The 8,033-nt window shown below is 48.4% G+C and overlaps 1 protein-coding gene across 2 annotated transcripts in view; it reads left to right on the top strand.

Annotated features, from left to right (window-relative positions):
- Positions 1-3,482: 3,482 nt before the first annotated feature.
- The window catches only part of LOC106805552 (angiotensin-converting enzyme-like), a 23,271-nt gene continuing 18,720 nt past the window's right edge, over positions 3,483-8,033 (top strand). For both annotated transcript variants that reach the window (XM_014807194.1, XM_014807195.1), the window contains exon 1: positions 3,483-3,595. The gene's annotated coding sequence lies outside the window, so the exon portion shown is untranslated. The remainder of the gene's footprint in view (positions 3,596-8,033) is intronic.

Genomic DNA, 8,033 nt, shown 5'->3' with positions numbered 1-8,033 from the left:
TTTATTTAGCCTAATTCCTTGAATGCATATGTTATTACACAGCATTGGCGCGGTATAACACGTGAAGCATCAACTTTCAGTGAACATGCAACATCAACATAATGCGTGAATTTCACTTCACCAGGCGTTCGTTCGCAAATACGTGAATAAGCCTGCATTCCTGCCATGCCATACGATACATAGCATATATAATGGAAATGGCGAGCATATAAACCAGCAATTGATTACGCGTCTATTATTGCACTCAACACGCGAGATGGCTTCTATCTCTTAGCACTGCAGTGTTTCAGCCCAACGCCCCTCGTCTTCAAACTGCAATAACTGACTTCTCGGTCACTTAGATAAGTAGTGGAGGAATAAGCAAGTGCGTACGTGTGTGCATACAGTGCATGAATGATACGTGGTGCGGCGTGCATCGTTAACGCGCGCGTGCGTGCGCACCGTTGTCAGATGTCTGTAGCATATCCAATTATCTGCTCGCTACAATCCTTCTAACCAGCCAATTAAAATAAAAAATCCAAAGCTCACGAATATATATATATAATACATATATTACTCGTCCCATCTTTGTCTTACGTTTGACAAGTAGACGAGGCGTAATTCTGAGTCGAACATTAAAAAACTATTCGCAAGTAAATAATAGGCGTCCGGTATACAAATCACACGAGTCAGCATGAACATCGAACATATCGCGACACCATCATTGATTTAACTCGCAGCATGCGCTACATAAAATCACGTAAATTATGCAATCAGCACATAATGTCACCAATAATGCCAGCGTAATTTATTGATCATCGCTCCCTTTCATTAGCAATGATAGGCGTTACGTCGAACTGTGTGTGAAATCCTAAACAAGGCTTCGGTCGTAGAGCGCAGAACCTCACGGCCCCCCTCTACTTTCTTTGTGTGTGTTGTGTCGTGTGTGGTGTGTGTGTGTGTGATGTGCCGCGGGCGCGCGTGTGTCGTGTTGTGTGCGCGCGCGCGCGGTGGCCGTGCGTGCGTGCGTGCGTGGGTGCGTGCTTGCGTGCGTGTGTCGTGTGTGTGTGTTGGTGTGTTGCTGTGTGCGCGCGCGTGCGTGCGTGCGTGCGGGTGTGTGGTGTGGTGGTGTGTTGTGTGTACGTACACTGCGTGCGTGCGTGCGTCGCGTGCGTGCGTGCGTGCGTGCGTGCGTGCGTGCGTGCGTGCGTGTGTGGGTGTGGTGTGTTGCCATTGTGTGTGAGTGGTGTGTCGTGTGTGTGATGTGTGTGTGTGCGCGCGTGCGTGGGTGCGTCTGCGTGGTGCATGTGTGTGGTGCTGTGCGCGCGCGTGTGTGTGTGTGTGTGTGTGTGTGTGTGTGTGCGTGCGTGCGTGCGTGTGTGCATGTGTGTGTGCATGTGTGTGTGTGTGTGTGTGTGTGTGTGTGCGTGCGTGCGTGCGTGTGTGCATGTGTGTGTGCATGTGTGTGTGTGTGTGTGTGTGTGTGCGTGCGTGTGCGCGTGCGTGCGTGCGTGCGTGCGTGCGTGCGTGCGTGTGCTAACGGTGCTGGCGCAGGCGGTGTCGTAATAAAGCTCTCACGTGAACGATAATGCGGGCGGAGATCAAAGCGTCATTCATCGACTAATCCCACCATTTCGTAATTTAGTCGTTAATTAATTTCAATAGCGTTGTCAACGAGCTTTCACATCCCTATTATTTGGGCGGGCCTCGATCGTATCTACACACGTGTCAAGGCACGTCGTCGCCGTGTTATATTAATGCATCGCCTGCGCCCCTCGCGCCCTCTATACTCACACTGACTCGACGGGAGCATCAACCCGTTTCCCCGGTATTAGAGGCTCGTGCAATATTTCCCCAGCGTGCCTAAATGAAGATTAGATTGCTTCCGCTTGGCTAATCTTGCCCCTGCTCGAAATCATTGCCGTACATCCAACCTACGGCGTGACGTCACGACGCCATCAGCGCTCCGCAAACACACCACGCCGAAACTAACAAGTGGCGTGCGATCACGTGACGCGGTGCGCAGCAGACGAGATGTGAGTGAGGTCAGGTGGCGCGCGTGGATGAACAGACGGTACTATTTATACATCCCCCATCTACTCTATCCCAGTCACACTGTAGCAAGTCGCAAATTGTCAACGACGCATTACGTATATCGATGTACGTAATTAAAACATGCGTGCAGGTTATGAGCACAAGCTGTAGTAGCAGAACTTTGTTTAATACGCATATGAACCAATACCGATATGGATGCACGAAGATCGCATGTCTCCTCAGGCACAGCTGTGGCATCATCATCATCATCACATGTACAGCCGAAATTATATTTGGAATGGGTCGAGCGATGTGCGCCTACATAATATCAAGAGTCAATAATAGAAAATTATGATAAATAATAAATAATTTTCTATAGAATAATTGTTAAGAAAGATTCTATTGATTCTTATGATTAATAGATTCTATATTTCTAACTTCTATTTCTATTTCTAAAAAAAATTCTATTATGGACTCTTGATAATATACGCATCGTGTATATTTTACGGTTTCAGCTCCCATGACGCCCCTGCTATCTGCATTAGCCACGCCTAATTACTCTCAGTGCTCTAGAGAACGCGGGAGAAAGTGTGTGTGAGGAGGAGAGGGAGGGAGGAGAAATTATGAGAGACGAGAAGGAAGCAGGAGAGAAGAGGAAGAGGGTGAACAGAGGGGAGGGGTAGGTTAGTGCGCGCGCTGCAGCCAGTGGTTTCTACGTGACGTGTCGGCTGCTTAAATTACCGTGGGAACGCATCTCCGCCGCTGCCACCCCCGCTACTACCCCCGCTTCTGCCACCCCCGCTGCTGTTACCCCCGCCGCTACTACCCCCACTTCTGCCACCCCCGCTACTACCCCCGCTGCTGTTACCCCCGCCGCTACTACCTCCGCTTCTGCCACCCCCGCTACTACCCCCGCTGCTGTTACCTCCGCCTCCGCCACACCCGCCGCTGCTACCCAGGCTGCTGCCACCACCGCTGCTGCCACCCCCCGCCACTGCTACACCCGCTGCTCCACCCCCAGCGCTGCCACCCCCGCTCCCCCACACCACCGCTGCAACCTCCCTGCCGCCATCTCCGCTGCCCCACCCCCGCCCTTGCCCCACCCCCTGCCCTACCGCCGCTGCCCCACCCGCCCCTGCCTGTCCCCAGGCGCATGAGTGATTCTGGCTGTGCAGGTATGCCAGGGGCTGACGGCAGCAGCAGGGCGTCATAGCTGTAGGTGAACGTGTGAGGCGACTGCGCTGCATAGCACTCGATGACTCGCTGCCAGTCGGACTAGCCGCACGCACACCGACGATGACGCAGAGAGTGTGTGGATGATATGCGGTCGCTACGATAGAGGCGTATACGTGAAGAGAGAGCGCGCGCGGAAGAGAGAGCTAGAGAGACACACAGAGAGAAATAGAGTGGCAGAGAGAAAGAGGGGGAGAGGGAGAGAAAACGAAAGAGAGAGATAGAGAGATAGAGAGAGAGAGAGAGCGAGAGCGAAAGAGAGAGAAAGAACGACATTTGAGAGAAGCCTGTCGGTTAAAAGTTGAGCCTCCGCTTCAGCATCTGATTTAGAATCGACAACATTTTCAAGGTAAGCGATCGTGAGCAGCATTTTTTTTCCAACCCCCCCCCCCCAATAATTACTGAAGGAATTAATGTGAAGGAATCCCGCGCGAGCGTGCGTGCATGTGTGCGTAGGCCTACGTGCGTGCGTACGTGTGTGTGCATGCGTGCGTGCATGTATGCGCATGTATGCGCATGCATGCGTATGTGCATGATATTCTCACTGCATGGTAACTCCTAGATAGATAATTCTTAGCTATAACCCTGAATTTAGAAGATTGACGCCTGTTAGTAATATTTCTTATACAACGGGCGATTGCTGATGACTATGTACCGTCAGTAATATAAGGTGTTACGACTTCCCTTTACAATATTCTTACAATCGAGTTGTTTAATACCACTGTAGACACTTTATTTATATCATATTATGTCTACTCTTGAAAATATTACATAGTTTATAATATATGTTGCATGAGTGTTTAGTGCAATAAATGTGCTATTTTCCTACTAATTAAGTTCATTCAACGATTTTGAACGAGATTTAAATACGCTGGTTCTACCTGCTCGTCGGCAGCCACACCACACACATCGTTATAGTCTAGCCACGGATTCAACCTATGCTCTCTCGCAATTTGTACTCATAGGGCTGCGTTCGTCCAATATGCGATTTATCGAGAAACTTTCTCGACACTCTCAGCTTTGAATTCTCAAACCCTCGTCAGAAAGAACGAGCACAGTTCAATGCTTTTTTATATCGTTTCGTGGGTAGAATATATACGGGGAAGCGAAACCCATGGATCAAGCGTAGAGTGAGTCAGTCAGCAATGATGCTGCGTGACATCACGGACGTCAGCGATGCTCCTCGCATCAATCAACAAAACATAACATTCGTAGGCAAAACCAACAACGTGGAAACAAATTCGAAACGCACGCTGCGCATCTAAACGAGGTAAACTGACAATGTCGGTTCCGGTGCACTTTATATAGTCTACGCTGCACACACACGCACACACACACACACACACACACACACACACACACACACACACACACACACACACACACACACACACACTCGCACGCACGAACGCACGCACACACACACACACACGTGATCATAATATTAGGAGTGAATAATAATAGATATTAATCTATTATTATTCACTTCTGATAATATCATGGCTATATTGCGGTTGTAAGGGATTAATATACGTCTATATAGATCACTTTTTTCAATAAATAAATATATATTAACATAGATAATATACCCCATCTTGCGCACATGCACATGCACACACGCACGCGTACACTCAAACACGCAAGCGCGCACGCAAACACGCACGCGCACACACACATGTGTATAATATGTAAGTAAGAATTCGTTATATTTGGGCGCGTGGGGTGGGGTTATCGACATTTAAGAATGTCGCATGAATGTATGTAAGGCTTCCCTTCTAATGTAAAGCTGCCACGTGCTGACATAACTATTGTCGTGTTACAGCGTTATCACGAACGCACTGTTACATATCACGAACACATAGTATTATAGTCACCACGGCTAGAGTCGAGTGAAAGTTTAACAATTCCATGGCGTCGTCTGTCTGCTCGATAGGTCGTACTAGCTCGCAGATTATAACGTATACAACACCAATTCATCGCTCCATGCGTGTGTGCGTGTGTACGTGCGTGCGTGTTTGTATGGTGTGGTGTGTGTGTTTGTGTGCGCGCGCGCGTGTGAGTGCGTGCGTGTGCGTGTGCGTGTGCGTGTGCATGTGCGTGTGCGCGTGCGTGTGCGTGCGTGCGTGTGTGTGTATGTGTGTATGTGCGCGCACGTGCATGCGTGCGTGCGTGCGTGCGTGCGTGCGTGCGTGTGTGTGTGTGTGTGCGTGCGTGCGTGTGTGTGCGTGCGCGCGTGTGTGTGACAGGGAATCTGTACGTCTCTGTGTTGTTGTGGAAACTGCATAGAGCTAACGAACGTAAACGCGGTATGAGGTCGACGACTCGACATCCGGGTGTACAGCATGAAAGAAAAACGTCGACATAGCAGAATACCTGCAGCGACCGCAAATTGTCAATTAGGACGCGCTCTCACCGTGTCGGCATACATCACAGGTCGTCAACGATCTCTGCAGGTGTACGCAGGTAGACAGATTTATGTCAGCAACACTTATGACCAGCCTGATCATAATTATAACGGTGTCATAACGGGCTCGGATAACGGCCGCGAATATAGGTGCGTACATATAATATTCTGGAAAGCAGTGTAGTATCGAGCACACACGAGCATACGCACACATGACTTCTGATTCATAGCATGGTTTCAATATGCGGCATACATCTAAAAACAGCTCAAAAACAGCTGCGCTTGAGCCTACGCTTATGGTTGACTCAAGTAATTATTTTTACCGCGGTTGAAATAATTTAACCGTGGTCAAATTATAGCCCCTTTACCCAATCAGAGGCCTTGTTACACATAATTTAACCGCAGTACGATGGGCCAACCATATGCGCTACGTAATCTATACCAAGTCTCAGGTGTTCCCCGCCTCGCAATGCGGCCTTATATCACACCAGGAGTGTATAATATAGATAATATTATATATATATATATATTATTATATATATATATATATATACACACTATAGTCTATATTATATACTCATGATCACACTGCTAACACGCAATATGCGGATGCCGGCGCTCAGCCCATACACCCGCCTTGCGGTCATTTTGTCATCTAATACTGGGTAGCTGACTGAGCGCATTCACTCCATGAGGGAATCATTGTCAGGTGACTGCATGCGCCTTATTTTCTCTACGCTGTCATGTCTCCGAATAACTGTTACGGCCAACGACATTCTCGTCGATTTTCTCGTCGTGTGGCGATCAATTTAATATTTAAAATAGTTAAAGATTCAAGGACTGCTACCAAGCCCCAAAGGACATCCTGTTTGTTCATTTAAGACATATGACAATTCCCGTTTTTGGATAGAACCTTGTGTAATGAATACCCCGCACGTGAAAGCTATTCATTACTTATTCATTACATTTTCTTTGGCGCGAAAGAAAGGATCACCCATATCTCGCTCCTGGCGGCTTGTCTCGTGGCTTGCCTCAGAGCGCTACTACGTGTGTATACAGCGCTACGTGTGTACTACAGCGCTACGTGTGTACTACAGCGTGTACGTGATAACTGTGTCTCTACTCTCAAGCGTGTCTCTTCTACGTCTGCGACATTAAAGGTGCCTTTAGATGCAGCAATGCATTCCATGCATTATGTATGCGAGTAGTATATGTGTGCGATATGTATTAACGCTGCAACTCTTGCGTAGCGACACAACGAAACATTATGAAGTGTCTCCTTCGTCTTGCTTGTGACAAATCGGGCAGCAACGGGATTTTAAGCAAGATCATAACAGCCATAATTATATATAGGCGGGATAATGAGCTCAAAGTTCTTCAGGATTTAGTGATGAATGTTGCAACGGACATGAGCGTACTCATAAATGAAACGCGCAAACGTCAAACCATTGTTAATTAATGGCGCTAATCATCGAATCATAGATGCTGTTATGCTTTCTAATTCCGCGTGCAGTGGATGTACGACGCCATTGTTAGCGGAAATTGTAACAACGGCGATGGTACGAGCTTTCCTGCTTACACACAATCAAGTTTTTTTCCCAAATTACACAATGCAGACGCGTAGGACTTCACGCTACAAGTGAAAGATTCCAGTTTGTTAGTGTAAGTTTGCGTTGTGATGGTCGAGCATGATTCCCCGTGAAGATCGATAGGTACTTAAACATATAGATAACTAAATAGATAGATAGATTGATTGATAGTTCGATAGATCAATAGATCAATAGATCGATTGATCGATAGATAGATAGATAGATGGATAGACAGCTCGATATATAGATTGCATGATTGAGAGACAGCGCGCGAGCGAGAGAGAGAAGGGGCAATTTCCAAGGCACCCTGAGCTGAAATCAGAGCGACAGCTCGCATTTGTCGAGATCATGCGCAGCAGTCGACGCAGACAAACGATCGTCACCTCTCTGTGAAGCAATCAGCGATACGCCTGTCTGCGTGTTGTGTGCTCCGTCCCTGATTGAAGAGCTTTCAATGTTATTTACCAAAGCATGTCGGCAGGAAATGAACGGCCCTTCACGTAGATGCAAGTTTAAGTAATGTGTACTAATGGGGTGTGATGGTAGCAACGTTCATGTACATGCGTGCGTGTGAGAGTGAGTGAGTGAGTGAGTGAGAGCGTGCGTGCGTGCGTGCGTGCGTGCGTGAGTGAGTGAGTGTGTGTGAGCGAGCGAGCGAGCGAGCGGTCGGTCGGTCGGTCGGTCGGTCGGTCAGTCAGTTGGGCGGTCGGTTGGTCGGTCGTCGGTCGGTCGGTCGGTCGGGCGGTCGGGCGGTCGGGCGGTCGGTTGGTCGGTTGTCGGTCGGTCGGTCGGTC

This window comes from Priapulus caudatus, unplaced genomic scaffold, assembly GCF_000485595.1.
Source record: "Priapulus caudatus unplaced genomic scaffold, Priapulus_caudatus-5.0.1 Scaffold117, whole genome shotgun sequence".
In the NCBI taxonomy this organism is placed as follows: Eukaryota; Metazoa; Priapulida; class Priapulimorpha; order Priapulimorphida; family Priapulidae; genus Priapulus; species Priapulus caudatus.
The sequence above is the reverse complement of the archived record's forward strand: the minus strand, read 5'-3'. Positions and strand labels throughout refer to the sequence as shown.